This window comes from Pleurodeles waltl, chromosome 10, assembly GCF_031143425.1.
Source record: "Pleurodeles waltl isolate 20211129_DDA chromosome 10, aPleWal1.hap1.20221129, whole genome shotgun sequence".
NCBI lineage: Eukaryota > Metazoa > Chordata > Amphibia > Caudata > Salamandridae > Pleurodeles > Pleurodeles waltl.
Window position 1 is genome coordinate 943,606,111 of NC_090449.1, and position 21,881 is coordinate 943,627,991.

General features: G+C 39.0%; 1 protein-coding gene and 1 long non-coding RNA gene across 5 annotated transcripts in view; one reads left to right on the forward strand and one right to left on the reverse strand.

Annotated features, from left to right (window-relative positions):
* The window catches only part of LOC138262053 (uncharacterized), a 92,306-nt gene extending 90,563 nt beyond the window's left edge, over window positions 1–1,743 (forward strand). Inside the window, exon 4 of the long non-coding RNA XR_011199192.1 lies at window positions 1,649–1,743. This is a non-coding gene — a long non-coding RNA (uncharacterized lncRNA). The remainder of the gene's footprint in view (window positions 1–1,648) is intronic.
* The window catches only part of DYNC1I1 (dynein cytoplasmic 1 intermediate chain 1), a 1,447,115-nt gene that overhangs the window by 224,150 nt on the left and 1,201,084 nt on the right, over window positions 1–21,881 (reverse strand). The window lies entirely within an intron of this gene.

Here is a 21,881-nt window from a genome sequence, read left to right on the forward strand (position 1 = left end):
TCACTTAATGGTATACCTGGTGTTTCCAAGAATGGAGATGGTGGATTTGAAGGCTACATGCTAATATTGACAAATGGGGAATGTAGACACAAAAAAGACACAGTGAGTAATAAACCAAGTTACAGTCTGTTATGACATTGATGTGAACAAAGGTGCTTCTATCAACATTTTTGTTGACAACACAAGAAAATACTAAGCTCATTGTGAAGGTGTGTGTGTGTGTGTGTGTGTCACTGTGGTTTGCTATACTTCAATGTAGGATTGTACAGAATTTAGTGAACTGTCCAAAGTTCACCCACAATAGGACTTTTTAAAATTGAGAAACCACATAAACTGTACTGAAAACTGAAGCGAGCAATAATCTCATCCACATTGGCTAACCTGCAATATTCCACTGAAAGTACAATCTAAAAATTAGGTTAAATGTGTGCACTTTGTTGCATTAGGCAGTTCTTTCAGGTAGTTACAGCTTCAAACGAACATGAAATAATATGTTTTGTGAGTGGTGTATGCTGACAGCTGAGAGGTTCTACATATAATATACAAGGTAGTCCACAAAATAGCCCAATATTTCAAGATGGCCATCACGCTTGTGACTGTGCATGCTTTCGCCAGGCAATAGGACTTGTGTTCTCCATCCATATTCCCAATGTATGAAAATGACCGCCAGATGTCTGCAAGGTCTTTTAATTAAAAAAAGGCATAATAAGCAGGGTGCCAACAACTAAAGATTGCCACTACATGGTGCAATGTTATTTTTAGAGGCTTTGGCGCTTGTCCGCTGACAGCTTGGAACACCTTTGTAAACCAACTATGTGCACAGACAGCTTTGCTTAGCTGTCTTTTTACAAGGCAAATGGGTCTCAGACTCCACACAGAAGAATGGAGTAATCCCAGCAGGCAGATGATCGTCCTAAGTATACCCATTACATGCAATCCTCAGCTGATGTCTCAAAAACACACAGCTCATGAAAGCTGGATTTGTGGTGGCCGCCTGGACAGGTTTGTAACATGAAGTGGTGACTCACCAAAATTTGTGTTAAAGCAAAAGACAACATCAACAGAGCCACGTAGGTGAATTGAACAGATTTATTAACATTTACAGTAAACAGCAGAGTAATCCTAGGTCTCTTCAGCAGTCAACACACCCTCACTGCAGACTGCCGAACACATGTACACAATTATGCAGGAGCACTTTTAATAATATAAATTAATGTAATGAGCATATAGAAATGAAATGTGTAGGCCTCAGATGAAGAGCTGTATTTTAAAAGCTAGTGAGAGCATTAGGCTTTCACATTAATGTAGGAATGTGAAATGTTAATCTATTAATGATGCAAATGTGCTGAGATAGAATGATTTAATGCAAAAAATTTATATTTCGACCTCCCGATAAACATAATTTTCATAAAATATAATAATGTATTGAAATGTTTAGTTTGATTTCTGTAGAATGTTTCATATGAACAATAGTATATTCAGTTTAGAATAGGTGAGAAGCCCATTATCTAATGTAGTAACGTAGATGCCTAACCATGAACTGTCTTTGCCTTGTAGTAAGTGAATGCTGGAAATCTTACCTCAACTTGCAAATTGTAAATAATATGTTTATTTCAGAAAGTTAATTTCTGTTAGTCATTGTCTTTAGACTGCTGAGCCGACGGAAGCTTTCCTGTTCCCATGATGGCACAGCTATCTGCTTGGATGAGCTACATAGGATTGCATCTAATTGTAGTGTACCACTGATTTGAAATATCGTATAAATGCTTGTTCCTAGAGGAGGCAGACACACTCTCTGGGCCTTTACTTCTAATCTATTCTGACCCGACTCTTTGCTGGTGGTTCTCAGACGCAGTCTAAGAGACCGTTTTATCTTTATGGCCTGAACATATGCTGCTTTGAGACTACTGGGTTACTTGAACCTCTCTTTATGGGAAGTTCTGTTTTATGATTTGAGACTTTATACTAAAATCTTTATGCTTTCACCTCTAGAACTTATAGCATTTTCTAGGTTCTAACCGATGTTTTTCTCACACTCACCATAAATTAGACTATGAACTTTTCCTTTATGGAACACACTTTATGCATCTGTTCCAATATTAATGATTTGTACTGATTAATTACCTGATTTTCTATGATGATGATCAATAAAGATTTACTTACTATAAGATTATAAATAAAGCTTTGAAACTCACACCAACTCATTATTGACTCCTAAAAGTTTGATATTGTAACTGTGATAAGAAATTGATTTTGATTACATTTCCTGACTAATTCTCACTTGTGTCCAAGGTGCATTCACCTTGGGCCCAGTAAGAGATGGAACTTTTGTCCAGATGAGTCGCTAATATTTACTACTAAACCAAATATTTATTTAAAGTGCCTGTTCCACCAATTTCAAACAGAGGCATAGAACTATAAAAAGAAAACATTCTAATACATTTGATGCAGGAAGTGCTACACGCTTGGGTTCCAACAACATGTTTTGTTTTTCTTTTTTCCTTTCATTTTCAAGGAATATCATTTTGGATTAGAACATGCTTGTTTCTACTTAACAATTGAGTAACCTGCAGATTTACTCAATTTTCATTTCACATTTGATATTATTTGTTCTTGTTTGTTATCTCTTTACTGGTATCGATTGGTTTGTTTTACCCAACAGCTCATACATTTTCTCCGAGGATTTCCTTAATGCTGAGGTCAAGCTACCTAATACTAGCTTTATTAAACATGTATGACTCTTCTGTTTCTTGTTGTAATCCAGCAAGTGTTTATAAAGCACAGGAATGTGTGCTGTTTCACCCATTTATATTCAGCCTCTGACAATATTTGCATAGCCTGAAACATGTAGCTTTTGGAAGCCACAAAGGGATTTTGACAGATGACAAAACACACCTTTACCCACTATTTTAATTTAACGCAGTTTACTCTGTAAATGTAGATGTTAGTTTGAAGTGTTTCAGTGCACACAGACTGGTTGGGCCACTGTTGACTAAGGAATGTTGCCACACACGCAAATGTGAAAATACTTTAATTAACAAGCCATTGGATCAAATAATATTTACCAGTGCCTATTTTTGAGTATTGTATACAGCCTGGAAACCAAACTGCTGTCCATAATAAACAGCTGAAAGTATTTCATGTACGCCAGATCACAGGTTTAGAATAAAATCACACATTTCCAGTAAAGGTTTATTTTATTGAACTACTATTAAAGCCTGAGATGGTAAGTGCAACCTTGCGCTTTGGACTGTGTCGTTCTGAGTAAACAAGAGGTCCAACAGTTTGGTTTAGTGACATTCAACACAAATGTTACATGAATACTGCAAATTTCATTGCAATTAATGTAATCCTAAATTCTGGCTTACACAGGCAAATTGCGAAACATTAACATGAAGGATCATATATAATGAACTACTATAATAACAGTGTGAGCCCATCTGCTGTGTCTGTTTTGTAGAGGTTAGCCCTGCAGTGCAAGAGGGATCGTAGCTTGACAATTGTGCAAAATGTTTGACCAAGGAGAACCTGCTACCAAAGATATCCGAAACAAAAGTCATACATTCCAACCCTTATGGTTACATATACATGCAAACACGCGTATATGCACCAACACACACACACTTTTCCTAGACATACGTACATACTATTAACCTGAGTTACAGGAATACTTCCAAGAAAAACATCAACAACACTGGTAACACTCAGATAATGTCCGGCACTGTCTTCATAATGCATTTAAACTATATAACTCAGGACACATCAGTTATCTGTGTGCTTGAGCTATCGATTCGGGGACTAGGTCACATGACCCATGCATATTGCATTCACAGGTACACATGACCTATGAATTTGAGGAAACATTTCAATTTGCAGAGCAATTAATCTAGGTCTGTTAGACCAGTCATTCTTGGCAAGGTTCCCCCCTAACTTTTTGCCCTCAGACCTCTGGTTTTTGCTGACTTTGTTTTTGCTGGCTTAGGACTCCACACAGACTTCCACTGCTTACCATTGCACAAAGTACATGTGCTGTCTGCTTAAAGTATGGTAACATTGGCTTATACCCAATTGCCATATTTAATTAACTTCTACTTCCCTAGTAAAGTGCACTACATGTACCCAGGGCATGTAAATTAAATTCTACTAGTGTGTGAGTGTGGGCCTACAGATCTGATTGTGCCACCCACGTAGCCCTTTAACATGTCTCAGGCCTTCCTTTGCAGAACCTGTGTGCAAAGTGTAAACTGCCATTCCCACCTGGCAAAATTATCCTTTTGCCAGGCCCAAATCTTCCATTTTAATACATAAGGGCCACCCCTAAGGTAGGCCCTGGTTAGCCTAAAAGGCAGAGTATAGTGTATCCAAAAAGTTGGAAATATACTTTTAAGTTTTACATGTCCTGGTAGTGAAAAACTCTTAAATTCGTTTTTCAATTCTGCAAGGCCTATCTCTCCCATAGTAGAACATTAGAGTTGCTTTATTACATTTCATAAGTGCAATTTCCAAATGGGAAGAGATAAGTAATTCATGTTTGGTGTCTCTGGAATCCGGATTTAAAATCCTAACTTATGATGAAGTTGGATTTCAAATTACAATACTGAAAATGCCACTTTTAGAAAGTTGGCAATTTCTTTTCTTAGCCGTTTGGTGTTTGCAGTCTCTCTCTGGTCACATGACTGGATGAAGTTGGCAGTTGGGCTTTGTGTATGCCTTCTAGGCCGCCACACACAAAGGGGGCTTAGGTGTGACTGGATGGGCTATTACTGGCTGGACGTGAGGGAGGAGCTGCACTCAGCCTCACTTACAGCTGAATAGGTTGTGTCTAGTCTCCACACAAAGGGTTGCATACACCCTTGTAGTGAGTCAAGATCCAGGGCCAGGAAGACAGGGCATCTGCACACTGTAAAGGCAAGCCTCTAGAAGCTTCTCCTCACTTCAAAGGCACAACTGTGCATAAAAGAGGGACCTCAAACACCACCACTACAGTACACTTCTGGACCTATAGGTACTCTGCCAGGAAGAAGGACTGCTGTGGTGCTATAATGACTTCCACTCTGCTGGTCTGCTACTCTGAAGGAGCTGCTCCCTTAATGTGCTGACCTGCTGCCTGCTGCTCTCTTGCCTGGGGAGAAAGACCCTGCAACCCATCTTGACCCAGGACCCAAGAGTGATTCAAAGGGCTAGTTTGCTAGTCTCCTGATTTGAGCATCAGGGACATAACAGGTTCATGAACAGCTTCTGGATCCATCTTCAGCAAGCTCCTAACCCCCAAGGTGTGCCTCTCAGGTCCTGGGCGCTTGGTGTGGTTCTTGCGCTCTCCAATTCAAGCTTTTGGGCTCCTCCCGAACAGGCCCATTTGCACAAGATCACGCTGCTTGATCTGAAAATCAGCGTGAGACACCACCAGCCTGACTCTTCATACAGCAGCATCAACCACTTGCAGGGGACGCCAGCATGAAGCACCAGCCCACCCATCTAGGATGTCTGGCCTGCTCCTTGCACAATGCTCTCCTTGCTCCTTGAGACCCTCTCCACCTGGAACAGGGCTCTTGGCACCAATACATGAGAAGGTAAAACTTCAGAGTGTTTTATTCTAGGACTGTATTTGACCAGGGCTCCAATGCAGTCAGCCTGATCTTTTGTCTTTGACCCTGTCTAGCCTGACCAGATAGCAACGGTTGCCGCTTTCTGTTTCTAGGCACTATTTTACAGTTTATTCTTTACAAATCCATTTGTAACTCCAGTTCTAATGATGGGATTTTGCTACACAAGTATAAATACTTTACACATTGCCTCTAAGTTAAGCCTAACTGCTCTGTGCCAAGCTACCACAAGGTGAGCACAGGTTAATTTTTGGGGGGCTGCTTGTGCCTTACCCTAAATAGGATTGTGGTTGCTGAATGATCAGGGTTCACGCCCCAGTCAACCAACAACCCCATTTCTAACAATTACTTTTGACACAGCATAATTACTAGATCAAACATGAATCCCATGCATGCCAGGGCACCCTCTATCCATGCATAGTCTTACACCAGCTACATCTGGACACTGAGTAATCCATACAGTGGGCCCTTCACTGAAGCAATATCAAGAAACCTCTGTCATAAATCTTTGGCTGTTCTAACACTATAATACCTATGGACCTATGTTGCAGTAATAGGTTTCAAATTCTCACTCACTAATTCACTAAGGACATGGATAAATTTCCTGAGGACATGAACCATGTTTCTCAGTACAAAAAACAAGCACCCATGCACTTGCATAATGTATTCAAGAGGGTGAACGCACAGTGTCAAGGCTGTGCACACCCTTGCACTTGGTCCATGTATACCAAGATCCAGTACAAACATCAATAATAAACCTAAACCATCCATCTAGAATATAGAACAATCAATATCCATCATCAATTCAAATGATCCATATGTCTCTTGGCATAGAACTATTACCCATGCACTTGAACCACATTTAAGTACACAGTGTAATCAACCTGCTTTTAACAATGTACATCCAAGCACAGAGAGAACAACAATATACATAAAATATGTATCCCAATGCTGGAACATTTTCATCCTTCGCAGGAGTCAATGCTCATGGAGGTCAACAGATTTGTGAACCTGCAGAGGATGTGGTAGAACTATATAAACTAATTTCGATACAAACCAATTAAATTACACAGTACACATACATACATACATCAAGCCTATTTCCTTTGTTGTAACCATGTGGCCACACAAGGAAAACTTATGTCGAGAATAAGGTTAAGGGAGGTCTTACAAAGTTAACTCAGAGTCATGCAAGACAAAGTTTAAAAGATACAGAATGACCAAGGGTTGCCCAAAGTGACTAAATAAGTTCAGGTGGACTAACATTAGGAGCACTAGGCACTCAACAAATAAAATAAAAAACATCAATAAGAAGACAATGTACAGAGAATAAGCATTGCTAAGTTTTAACAATCATTAAGGCATTCAAATCATCAAATTTTCAGTTGGGCACAGGGAAATCCCTGAAGTTTAGCCAATCAGGGGAAAACACATGTGGGGTGGAACACATGCGAGCAAAAGACAAAAGGAACTAAAGGGACAAAAACAATTTGGAAAAAGGTAATCTCAGGCAACAAGTTGCTAAGGTGGGCAAAAAGTAGGTTAAAAAAGAAAGAATCAGCATGTCAGACGCTCGGCAAAGAGTCTTCTCTGGGGTTCGGAAGGAAATCTCTAAGTCTCAATAAGGCATTTCAAAGGGGTAAAAGGCAGAGAGGAAGATGCCTTTCTAAGGGGCTCAGCATTCAGGATTCTTCATCTCAGATCTGACAAAATCTGATGAGATTCTGCAAGACATCTGATGAAAATCTGAGCAAAGTCCAGCTGGTTATTGACATATTAAAGTTCATACAGCAATCTAATTCACCAGGGCAACAGTTAATTTCCATCTTGATACAGCTCCATAATTATCCAAGTCTGCCATGATAACAGCATCCACCTGTGTAGCTCCACATGAGGTTGAAAAACGTTTAAATTGCTTGTCCACAGCCCAGGATGTTCCACATTCAAGGTCATATTCCTACAACTCTCTATGTGTAAAACAATAGGCATCTATTACCAAACTAGTCTTGTCAAGGGAAAAAAGTCTGAAAGAAAGCTACATGTTAGCACGATGACAACATTTTCTGCAGAGTCACAAAATACAGGCCCTGGGAGGCCTCACTTAAGCTAATGCAAATGAGTTAATATAGCACATTAATACATACAAATCAAACACATTTTAAAATTGAAACTATAAAGTCTGGGTTAATAAGTCTCCATTACCATTCATGGCACAATAACTTTAAACTAAATGACACTGCCAGTAGATCTCAGTCATTATAACTCAGAACTGCATTTCTCTATTTTTACACATGTTTAAAACATTGATCTTTAGAAATACAATATTGATTCAATACAGATTATTAGTCTAGAGTCTAAATTATAACATAATATCACTTTAATCTGTCTAACATTTAATTAAACTTCAATATCACCTGTCTCAAAGTCTATAGTCTAATCAAATGGACATTAAAAGGGATCCACAGTGGATTACTCTACAATCAAACTATTAGTACTTTGGTTAACATAATGCATAAACTATCACGCATAGGTGTGAGCACTGTGAAATGAGGGACAGCACTAACGTTTCTGCTACATCACCAATATATACACAGGAAGATATTAACCTAGGAAGGTGTCATCACAATGTGCTCCTGACTAAGAGATGTTCTCAGCAAATTCCAACCAGCCCATGTTCAGTGCTTCTCAGACTAAGCTGATCTCAAAATCTTCCTAAAATGTTTTATATGAGTCTTGGTAGAAACATTGATAAAAATATATGATGCGTCCTGAGGGCAAAATGCACAGAAGAAGTTCTTCTCAGAGGAAGAGTGAAAGGTAATCAGCATTACATGGCTCTTTTGGAACTACGTTCCCAGACAAAAGGCCTCATTACGAGTTTGACGGGTGGCGGAGGTCTTCCCCTGCTGACCCTATTATGAGTTTCCTGCTGAGCCAGAGGGCAGAAACCTAGTTTCTGCCCGCTGGCCCAGTGGTAAACTACCCACAACCTTGATGCCGGCTTGTAATCAAGCCAGTGGCAACGTTGCGGTGCCTCGGGTGCAACAGCACCCATTGGGCTTTTCAATGCCTGTAATTCAGGCAGTGAAAAGCGCCACGGGGCTGCCCATGGGGGCCCCTGGCAGCCCGTCTCCGGCAGCCTTTGGATGGCGGTGGAACCACCATGCAAAAGCTGGCGGACACAGGAGTCATAATCCCCAGGTCAGGGCTACTTGCAGCGCTGCCCTGGCGGATTAAGACCATGGTAATAATGTGGCGACGAGTCACTGCGAGTCCGTTGGTCCTAGAACTGCCAGACACATAATGAGGGCCAAACTGTATTCCAATGGGAACTGACTGGTGGCCAACATGATTACATTCTGGTAACAATTATTGTGTGAAAGTGACTTTTACGGTGATGATTCCTTGCAGGAAACAGCCTTACAGAGATGGATGATCATCAATATATGGGGATTGTGTGTGACACATTTTGTGGGTTTCATCTATGAATCCAAGAAAAGATTGACTGTCTTTCTGATTAAAGCCTTTGTTACACTCAACACAAATACCTCTCTCAATTTCACTTAGTAGGGCATGCAGCAGCAACAATTCTCCCAGTGCTGGTTTATGGATCTCCTGTGTTGTTCCACATTGTAAGGTAAGCATAGACAATGATTATTGAGGTCCCATGATTGGGGTCCCATGGTGGAGACGGGCTTCTGGTTTTAGGCCATCCAATCTACTAGAGACCCCGGTGGACACCAGAAGTTTCTCTGATACTTGTGTTTTTAGAGTTCATAAAATCTACAGTCAATGACGTGAACACCGCTTAATGAACTGAAGATCCCTCTCCCACTGGTATGGTTGACAAATTGACTCACATTCACTTGATTCCCATTAATTGAACATCAACAACATTCTCTGTTTCGACAGATGTGGCTCCCACTTTTGACAAATGCTTAGTCTTGACCCTACAGCTTGAGCTAGCTATCATCTTAGAGTTGATGCCATTTTAGCTAAGAGTTAACGCTCTCATGACATTTGGAACTCAGTGGTCTATTAAGTGACAGGCAGTTTGGATTTATACCTTACATGGGGACAGTCTGCTCTCCCTGAGGTGAAAGAGTGGTTGTAGTGTATGAGGATTTGGTAGCTCTGTTAGTGCTGCTGGTTCTTTCTACCAAGTTTGACACAGTTTATCATGACATCTTGTTACATGGTAAGCAAAAAGTGGGAGGCATGCTCATGGCTCTGATTGCTGGTTATGATAATTGTTAGCAAATATGATTGAACATATCCAAAGTATTGGATTTGCCACATTCCAATTAAATGCAAGTTATTTCGTGCCACATGTCTCCTCTCATTATTTTCCAGCATCTAAGATCATCCCCTCCACAAACTTTTGGCAGCTTGTGGTAGAGGGCTCCATTTTTATGAGCGGCATTCAACTGCTTTTTCCTACCCTGGGTGACAGAGAAAGACACATGGGAAGTTATCAATTGTTTTTAGACAATCAAGAGTTGTATGGACACAAACTGGATTTGCTAAAATTGCAATAAGGCAGAACCTGTTTTAATTGAGACAAAAATACTGTGAGTTTTACATGAGCATCTTAGCCACCTTCAGGACCAGGCCAATATTGGGAGAGCAAACACAGTGTCCCATATCAAGCATTACAGCAGCTTATCAAGGCAGACAATAAACCTATTATACATTCCCAACAGAAAGAGAACATTGCAGGGAAGGCTTTGACGGAGGTGGTCAGAAACAACCAGACTTTAGCCATGCCTATTAAGTTAGACTTCGTCCCAGTTAGTTGAATGAAAAATATTGAATTCATTCCGGCCAAGTACAGGCTGACTAGATGTAGAGGATAATGCTAATTAGCCCCTGAATGCTCAGTGAGGGAAAATGTAACTTTCTAAAAGTTACTTTTACTAAATATTTGCCAAAAAGTCAACTTTGTAACTGAAACGTATTTTAATATCTTTTAAAAATAGTGGTTTAATTATTTTTCTAGCTTGTCCCATTTCTGAGAAAACATTATTATGATTTTAATATGCACTGTGGATTTCACGATAGGTGAAAAGAGATATTGAGGTCTTGTCATTGTAGAGAAATGATAAAATTAATTGTCTAGGTGCCCCCTTAGAAATATCATGCACCCTGCCTTATGGGTTACAAGACCTACTTAAATGTGGTGGCTCACTAATATTTAAAAGGAGGTCTTTGCCAGTCAAAAAGGATTATTTTCGTAGGTTTTACATTGCATCAGTCAGGCTATATACGGTAGGCCTGGGGACATTTTTTCAGTGCCACCTTAATTGAACGTTACGTGTGCCAATCATGTCTTAAGAAAATGGCAACATGTTTTAGGTGCCAGAGAGCATATGTTGGGAACTGGACAGAAGTGTCCAGTATGCAGAGTCTAAAAACAGCAATAACATTCATTCAGCATAAATCAGGCTGACCACACAAAAGGACATTTTCTCACAATTACCTATTAAAAAAGGTTTAAGATAAATCTATTTGGTTCCATACAGTACCATTATATATTTCATACACCACGTTTATGTGTGTGGGTTTATGTGCCTTAAAAAATGTTGATTTGGATTTGTGGACTTTGAGATTAGAGCTTGCCTAAAATATTGCTGATGTCCTCATTGTGTGTTTATTTTTCACACTCACATACTGGACTAGGTAATGGTACATTATTAGCACTATTATTGGAAGGGTACATTAATTCATTACTGCAAAAAGTGAAGGCTTTAGTACTGAATAGCAATGAGCAGCTGCCAAGACTATCTGTAATTGTTTGTTGATGTGGGATTATCAAAAGTCAAAAGAGTCTTAAAAGCAAGAGTTTATGTTTTTTCTCATCAGTGCTCTTAGTTTACTTAAGTTGTGATATATTTTCTAGGACTTACTGTTATCACAGCAAATATAATTAGAAGGTCCTGATGGATTTGAGATTCCTCCCTGCATTTTGAGGAAGGAGATGTATGCATTCTCCTGGGCTACATTTGGTCAGTGGTGCTCTTGAAACTCTGCTCTACCATCCTTTTTTTAGGTCGGGTATAATATACTTATAGTGGAATCCAGCCAGTCCTCTTCATCCATGTTTCTCTTATACTGACATTCACATTGTTCTTCTGCCAAATACAGTATACAGGTGGGGGAATGGGTCAGTTCATTTCAGCCATTGGCTACCTTCAATGAGTGATGGTACTCTGCTCTTTCACAAGGAGCACATCCACACTCAAAATAGTTCCCTTAAGTACCAGGGACTATCATGGCAATGTCTGCATTTTGACACCAAAAGACCTTTCTTTTTTCGGCCAATGTTATGTTTTAGATTGCCAAGAGCCCATCAGCTTCCCCAATAATACGTTTTTGCAAAAACCATGCCTAAACAAAGCTACTTAAAAAGCAATAAGTCTTGGCCCCAACGTCAGACCTATTGGCTTTGCCAATGTTGTTTAAAGATAACATGCCCCTCCCATATGGTCTGGGCGTTCACGGACCATGGTCTTTGGTAGTAAATGCGTGTTGATGGCACTCAGCTTCAGATTAATCTACTTGATAACTGATGAGGACGTCTATGTGGTAGATTTAAAGTAGGTAGTTAAAACCTTTATGAAGATTAAGAACTAATTTGCCTTTTCCCAACGGGTTAAAGCATGAAAGACAATCGACCCGAGACCTTTATGATACTTTATGATAACATCTACCAGAAAGGGGGCTACAGTTTTGTTCATTCAGGTTTGCCATCGTTCCAAAGTCTCAGGAAGCGTACATACAATCGCATTCACTAAACACAAGCCTGCAACCTGAAAATATAAAATAACGGACAGCCCAGAAAGTTTCAAAGCTTGTTCTGCTTGCAATTTCACATTCCGCCTTCTGACCATCAGGTAAACTGCACGCTCCCTTAAATTACACTTTGGTGAGCAAAATATTAAATCTGTGCATGCATATGACAAATCATGATTAAAAAAAACAATCACCCTGTGGCTGAGATTTTCACCGCCTTAAGGGTGGTTTACTTATGAAACATAGGTGCTCACAGGGACGTGCCAGGGAAGTGTCCATTGTAAATTTTGGGAACCCCCACTGCTCGTGACCTGTGGGTAGTCACTAAGATTTTCAATGCCTTTACTACTCTAGCTACACAGGTGTGTTTATACCTACATAAATTGCCTTGAAGCCGTGAACGGTCATGGAATACGGCCATTTTTGTGCGAGTATGGAGGAAAGGATTTCTTCACCAATGGAATATGTTTCCTACTGATGAAACATGCGCCTTTGCATATTTTCCAAACACTGCGATTCAGGATTTTTCACATGAACGATCCACAGCCATCTGTTTAAAGATAATCGGCATATTTCTATCGCCAGGGTGCGTCTATCAGTCTGTGAATAAAAAATTAAAAAAACTGCACAACTCAGAGGCTTGATATATATTCTAGTTTCGTGAATCGGCCTTTTATTCTTAACTTGGCACAGTAAACGATACATCGAGGGAAAGGCCCATTTTTATTTACACTTAGCACTTCTGTACACTTCAAACTATTTTATGGTGGTGTGATGAGGTCTCCTCACACACAACAACGTAAGCAGATTTTGCTCTGAAATAGATCCAACTTGTGAGGTCTGCTGCCAGAAGCCTAATCCAGGAGAAATACATGAATATATTCATGAGGCCCGACCACCATGTTTTGGCATTCTCTAAACATAGCTCTGTATACTTTAAAATGTGCAAAAAAGATCGAATGTTTACTATCCAGACCCTCACCAGAGATGCACAACACTCTGATAAAGCATATCTATACTGATCAGGTGGGAAAGAGCAAAGAAAGGGCCGATGTGGATTTCTTAAATCTTTCTGAACTCACATTTTTCTGTTTATTAATTTATTAGTTTTTTATAGAGCTGCTGCCACCATATTTAGTACTAGAGTGTTTTATATTTTAAAGAAAAACACATATATTTTAAATCATGCCGGATCAGGGCGGATTACATTTAAAACAAAGACCAAGAGATGTAATTTAAAGCAATGCATGGGACAGGAATGAAAGAAGGACAGGTAAACAGAAATATGGGCAACATCTAAAAGACATTTCCTATTTAAGCAAAAGGTCAGAAGAGCTCTTTCTTTAATGACGTAAAGCTGTCTCTTTAAGTGGCATCTTAAGGATAAAGAAGATAAATGACGTTTTAAAGGTAAGAAAAAAGATCTGTATCTTAGGTGGATAAAATATCAGCCCTGCCAAGCGCAAGGAAAGTATTAGGGGCCATACACAGGTAATGGCCATCACTTGGATGGCTATTGCATTAACCCATTTTTCTGGTGGAAAGAAGTCGCCTTTGAAGTTATAAACAAAATGCATTTTAGGACATCTGCAATATAAGTCTTCACAAAATCACAGGGTATGCACCTCCATACTGTTTTATGGTCCAAAAACACTTTTACGTGTCATAACATTTTTTTACCATCCTTTCCAAATTGAAAATAGTACGGGGCGTGAAAGGGGTGACTCCCTCCTATTTGCGATTTGGAAAGGAAAATATGAATTATTTGTGAATGCAAATGTATTCTCAAGCCATTGAGAGTTATTGGCCCCCAGGTTAGAGTGGCAACCTATTTGCAAATGGGAAGGTTTGCAATTAAGCAGCCTTGGAGGTGTTAGGAAACATACAGTGATCCAGAGGACCAATGCTTGTCCCCGCTCGGTGTCTTCCAAAATGTTTTAAAAAGCAGAACCTTCCTAAAACCCCAGGACTGTCTGAAGGCAAGATGAGGTGGCTGCTCAGAACGTGTTGCCTCTGACTCTGTGCATAATCACTGAGAAGCTGTAGGCCACACCACCTCTGTTAATGGTGGCAGTGGTTGTGAATGGAACAGAGTGATTGGCTCATAGCCAGTATTGAGAATGGATGTTGGGACTGAGCTACTAAGAAAAAGAAGCAGCAGTTGCAGCTGGAACTACCCGCTCAGCATGGATGGATGGGGTGAAATTGTGCTGAAGGATCTGAGGGTGTCCGAGCTTTCATTCCCTCAGCTTAGCAGCAAGCTTGGTAAGCCGAATGAGTGGCTCTGTGGTGCCAAAGAGGTGAAATGAACTATCTCCCTGTCAGGGAGTGCCATGTGTGTTTTGCTGAGTACAGTATTAGCTACATTTGAAGATTCATGCTAACTTATGCATCAGAAAGGAATGAAGGAAATACAAGTTAATTAATACAAATAGGAGGCATAAATTAGCGAAGCAATAATAAGTACTTTCTTACATTTTAAAGTGTGCAGAATTTAAATGAGGTCCTGAGTAATAAGGCGCTACCCTCTGCAAACTGTTGGGGCAGAATGATCATTGCATGAACAAAAAACACTTGCACCAGCTTTAAAGACAGATACAGTGTAAAACGTTCAGCAAGGAAAGCAAGGACTAAATGTAAGATTAGAAATTCAAGAGTCTATTTAATGCATCCACCCCTCAATATATCAATATGTTTGGCTTGGTGATATCTGAAAAACAGTGGGGGCAAGTGGAAGCCTTGCTCCACCAGTCGGGGCAACCTTTGAAGTAGATGTTGAAATCAGCTTTTGTATCTGCAGAATTTTGGGGACATACAAAATCAGCCAGAAGAAACAGAAGTTGTAGAACGACTGTAGAAAAAATATACAGGGAGATAAAATTAAATAGGATCATACCCCCACTAATATAAGTGCTTACTCTTTGAAGTTGAAGCCAGTTGACTCAAACCAAGACTCTCAGGAAACAAAATAAATGAGGGAGCAGTTGCTAGTATCTCCTGACATTCTAGTAACAAGTCAACAAAAGACAGTATTTCTGTAAATAATATACCAAAACTACTATATGTCAAAAATATCTAAAACATGAAACACAATTTAACAAAAAGTAGTTTAATAACATTTTAAAAAAGCTTGAAAGAAATGAAAAACAGTAAAAAATAGTTGGGAAAAATGATACATTTGGGATCAGAATTACTATTTTAACTCCAGACTATCAAACACTGGGGAAACTGCAGACATTGGGGGTGAGGTAAAATGACTATTCTAACTCCAGTCTAACAAAAAAAACAGTGTAGAAAGTGTTTACATGGGGTTAGTTTACTATTCTTACTCAGATCTAATAAACCTTTGTGAAAGTGCATGCATTGGGGATGAGGAGTCATATTTACTATTCTTACTCCACACTAACAAACATTAAGAAAAGTGTGGAGATTTTGTTGTCAGATTTACTATTCTCATCATAATCTAACAAGAGCTCATCAGAGAGGTATAGCTTTGTCCAGACATAAGGGAGCACCCATTATAAGACAAGATTACTTGAAAAACAGACATAGAGGTAAGCAGATTAATAGCATATGTAGTAGGGAGTTCCATATAAAGGAGCTGCTCTCTGCCTAAGCTTGAGAACTACCAAGACGTCCCTGCTTCATCTTTTGCATAATGTTTGCAGCACTCTAAATGTGAAAAGAAATTGTCTTGACTTATACTGGGCGCTCCTTTGTGTCTAGACAAAACAATAACTCTTAAATGAGATCTAATTCGAGCAAAGCACATGGCAGGGGTAGTTTTTATTAATCCAGGTTGGCTTGGGTGGTATTTTACCAATCCAAAGCTATAATACTGTGCCTGGAGTAGCAAAAGGCTTTTGACATTTTTCAGCTCGGCACGGATGGCACTGTGCTAATCCAATGATTGCTGTAAAAATGGAAAAAGGCTTTGTCACTTTCTAGCTTAGTGTGGCTGGCACTGTGCTAAACCTATGCTTACAAACTCTGCTAGAAAAGCAGACATTTGAGATGAGCCGATGGAGAGTGTTGGCGATGTTGTAGAGTGTGTCATATGAAGTAGCAGTTCTCCACCTGAGGTTGAAAACTACCCTGAGTCCCTGGTTTCTCTTTTTGCATATTTATCTTTCTCTCTCTCTCTCTCTACACACACACACAGAAATATATATATATAATATATATTCTCAGATTGTATATATAAATAGTATACCTCAAACTCACTCATAAAATGCACAAACATTTAAAACATCCTGTCATAAAATAATTATTTGAAAAATATTAATTGCAAAACAAGTCTAATCAAAACCACAATCAAACTCACACAATCCACACAACCCATTAAAAATAAACAAATTAGGAAAAATATATGAAATAATATGTTTCAATTAAAAAAATCAAAACTACAATTTACTAGCCAATTCAAAAATTACCATAATTACTACATTAATTGCTTAACCTTACTTTTCAAATATTTTATTTTAAAAACTACCCACTCCTCCCCAAATAAATCCCAAACCTTTAAACTAAAACGTAATGTATAACTCGAAAATTGTGAAACATTTAAACAAATAAATAACATTTTAAACATTTTAAAAATTGAATCATTATTCATTTAACATACATTATTATATAATTCAAAAGACAAACCACACTTCCCATCCCAAACTCCAGTAATCACTGCAGCCCAAGCCTAAAAATTAACAAAAGTTAATACAGAAATAAAAAAATGAATAAAGTATTTAAAAATGAAATAACAATTAAATAAGACTTACATTATCTAATGAATAAATAATAATCAATTAGCATCAATCAATATTTAATCAGCAAACAAAAAAACCTCTACCCACCTAAACCCCCATTAATACTTACAACTCACGATAAAATTGTATTAAAATAATATTAATCGTCTAAATAAATAAGTATTAAAATATTACTTTTTTAAAACTTTGATATAATAGTGAACCAGTTGAAAATGATATACTTAACTTAGTTATTTTGGTTCACTGTGTTTTTAGATTCACAATATTTTGATCATGCTGTTATGGTCATACAATATTTTTGAATTGATATTTAGGTAGAAACATGAAACACAGCAGTTGTGTTCATTAATATAGGAGCTAAACCCCCAAAAGGGATGGTTCATACATTCAGCACAAAGTAATCCCAGAGACAAGGATTTGCCATATGCCAAGGTGAAGCAGACAAGATGGCTTTTGTTACCCTTTACACTGTAGTTGGAACAAAATGCATAGCATTCCACTTGAAGCAATACCAAGAGAGACAAAAATTAAAGAAAAAAAACAATCAACACTGAAAAACAAGGTAAAGTAAAGATGTCAGTACAGGTGCTAGAAGAAATGAAAGAAAGGGGAATCATTCTGTAGGTAATGATCATAACAGTGCAGGATGCCACAAACATGTTGAGAGACAGTTGTCAAAGATGTGCAAAGGAAAACAGGAATTTCCAGGGAGCCAAACCCTGTTGTTCACATATAAGGACTCACCATCAGAAACAAAAACACTAAATATGTCACATGCTAGATGTTAATTATGCAGCAGATACTTTAAATAGCTTAAAGGGCCACAGAATCACTGTATGGCCTATGTGATCCCAGGAAAGTAGTGGTAATTGCAATATTGAGGTACATCATGCACATTCTACTGCCCTGCCTGATGAAATTATAGCAAGGTATACTGAATATTCTCATAAACATTTAGAAGATCAGGAGAGCCAAGACTGACAGAAGCCACAGCTACAATTTTTAGGCAACATCTTAAAAGAAATAAATTAAATTAAAGTTTAACAAAGTGGTTGCTTCACCTCTGGGCTTGAAAATATAGAAACTGTTCCCAAAATTAGAGCAGTTCACCACAACAGCAATACAATTTGAGCAAAGTGTTTCCATTTTGAAAGATTAGCAAATCGTTTACCAAGGAAAAGTGAATAAAACGAGCAAAGAGATGGTGCCAATGAGAAGACTGGAGAACCAGCCTTGCTGACTTCATCTTCAGTTTGTGGGGGGGTCCCAGAACACTGTAAAAACATCTAAAGCCCTACTGAAGCAATGGAAGCCTTATTAACAAAATGTGTAGTGGCAGAATATAAAGAGAATCTTTCAGTGACATACAACATTGAATTCTGTTTGGTATGTCAAAGCAAGCATTAAATCCCATAACCATCTTGGTAAACTTCACATACTTATTTGTAAAGGAGAAGATTTTACCAGGGGTGTGGGTTAGGTGCACCTAGAATTGGTGCCTAATGTAGATGCGTCTGATCCCTCAGAGCAGACATGAGAGACAGTGGTGGTTCCTGCCCTTCATTTGGATTACAGATTACACGCATGGGCGGGGGAGCAGCTGAGGAGTGGAGAGGGGACTTTTCATATATCGATTTACTCTTTAGCTCTCCACACTGCTTGTCATGCAGGCTTGTCATGTCTGCCATTTTCTGATCCTGAAGTGTGATGTGTGTTATTGGAGGAAGGAGGGATGGCATTCTGTGAATGTGGTCTTCGGCATTGGGAAGCCGTAAATTACTATAGAAACAAACAGAGAATACAATTTTCTTCAGTGCTTAGTTGTGGCAACCATTTTGTTTTTATGAGGCACCATGGAGGGTTTCAATGACATATGAAAGGAGTTACAGCTGGCACAGGAGTTATGCTTCACAGAGCTCAGGAACATGTTTAATGACTATGTGAATTAAATAGTGCTTTGTAAAAAAATAAGGTGCAGTTAGGCAAGTTGCCTTTGTAGTTGAATATAAAGATACTCTTCTCGAGAGATCACCCTCTTTTTGCATTTAAACATCAAACTCTTCACATTGACTGAGGATCTTTATAGGTTGCATGCCATGGACAGTGCTGGGAGATGGTGCTGGAAAGTTTCCCTGGGAAAAGTAAAGGTAAAAGCAAAAGATAGTACTGGGGGATGTGATGAAGAGCTATAATGACCCCTCCATTCTTGCGTCCCTCCATTCACTGTTGATGATGGAGATTTTGTGTTGTCGCAATATGTAACAGCATATTGGGGGCAGTAAGTTCTGGGGTGACACTGATCTCTGGCATTGGTGGTCATTATGACCTGCGGGTGTCAGGGAGTCGGCAGTGGACCATGTAATAGACCTCTTAGGGGTTGAGAAGACAAGAAAATAAAACCATCCACTGCAGAGACTGAAATCGGAGGGGAAAGATAAGATACACTTCAGTATGTCTGGGGGGACACAGGTGATTGGGTTAAATGTTTACTTATGGGTGTGGTTGGAATGATAGGGAGCTTTTATGTCACTCACTGATAGTACAGTCATCTATGGTATGGATACCATTGCATGGCATGAATTGTGACAATTGGTGCAGGCTGGGGCTGATTGTTCTGGCAGGAAGGAGTCGCAGTGTTGTGGCTGGAGGTGGTACAGTGAGATAAGATGAAAAACTCCCTTAATATGGCCACTTGGAATATTTGTGACCTGAACACATTTGTCAAATGATGAAGACTACAATCGTTCCTGTGGCACCGGGGCATCTGTATAGCTTTTCTTCAAGACATGTACCTACTTGAAAGGCAGGAGAACAAATTGGGAAAAAAGTGGAGTGGGTACCTTTACTACTCGACATATTCCACTTAAGACAGGGGGAGGAAGATAAGGAGGTCTGGAGCAGCTTGAATGATGTAGACTGGAGGGTGGGCAGACATGCACAGCATTACTTTGTTTCCTACAACACATATGGGTTAACAAATGTACTGAGGCAGCACATTTTTAAACAAATAATAGATCAGAAATAGATTTTATGTTTCCAGAAGGCTGTTTACAGAGCCCCACATATAGATGGTTTTCTGCAAGTCTCACAGGGTGCCTTAAATAATAATATGCTATCCAGAAAAATACCCTTGAAGGCATGGGAAATTAACACTAAAAGTAACTGGATGCTAGCTTGCGGAATAAAACTCTCTGATGTTGAGTCAGGGTTAGATTGTATTATTATTATTCATAATATCAACCTACAAGCAAAGAGCCCATCTGGCTATGAGGAGGATATGAAATTGCTTAAGAAGGACCTCGTTAAAATATGTTCAATGTTGAATCACAAATGCCCTTGCCAACACGTGCTTCATCATATGCTGCAGGTGTCAGAGCAGACTTCTTCAGGGTTATAACAGAAGTAGAATATACAAAATCTTAGCAAGGAGTCCCTATTTTTAGAGTAGTACAAACCGTCACCCATTTCTAAATAACCCGATTCACCAATGCTCAGGAGAAAAAGGTGTTTCACATATAGGGAGAGGTGCAGATACATCCTTGGTCAATGTTAACCTATGATAAAGTATGATCACGGAAATTGGATACCAACAGTAATGTGAGTATACTCCTCAGACCCAAAAGCCTGCAAACCAACCAGGCACACCTGATTTTATGTCTCTTTATCCTGTATATCTGAGTAAGTACCATGAAAGTTATCTGCATTAGAATAGTAACCTGAAAAGTAAAAAGGATCCACAATTATATACTATTGTATTCTTATATTCCATTATGAGGTCAAAACTGGTACTCACTCATACCTGCACAAAACACTATTCTGCTCTGTTAGTCTTATTGGATGTGAACCAGCGGACACCCCAGCAAAGAAAACTTTCCTCTATGGTAACAGAACTGCCCAATTGACTATGTGTTTGTCCACGCATGGACCTTTAGCCACATTTAGAAGTTTGAGGTATTGCAGATTGAAGGGAGAGGGTGACCACTATCCGCTAAGCTCAGCAGTAAAATTAGGTACTGCTTTAAGGAGGAAGTAAGTGCTCCTCCTGAAAATTTGCTTCCAGAAATGTTTATGCACAAGGATTTCAGAGAAACATCTAAATTGGTTAAAGATACTTTTATATATATACATAGATCAGAGCAGAAGAAATACCCCCAGTATTTATTACACGGTGTGAGGACATAATGCAGTAGCATGTTTAAAGGTTGAGCTAAAGGCATTTAATAGGAAATTAGGCAGCAATATGGTATAGACACGAACAAGTAACATTTGGTTTGATGGTGAATGTAAATATTTAAAAAGGCAGACAAGGAAATTATAAAGTTATACAAAGTGCTCATGGAATAATGTGGCAAAAAACATCTCAGAGTTCTATGAAAAGAGTTTAAAAGTTTGACAGAAATAAGAAACAGGCTCACTATGAACTATATTGAAATATCATGCTAGAAATGAATAACATTAAAATATTTTGGGAACTGATACAAAATGGCCTAGGGAAGAACGAGGGGAAGTTGAAATGCTTGGTAGGAGGGGAAGCATTGGTCGAATACCTGGAAGAAATGCATAATAAATATCTAGTAACCACTAAGCGACTTGCTAAATTGTATATAAATTAGGAAATAAAGGGGCCGTTTGCCTTTGGGACAATCAAGAAGACAATCAAGTCACTAAGACTCACAAGAGCAGCAGGCCCTAACAACCTGCCGGCAATAATAATAAAAACAAA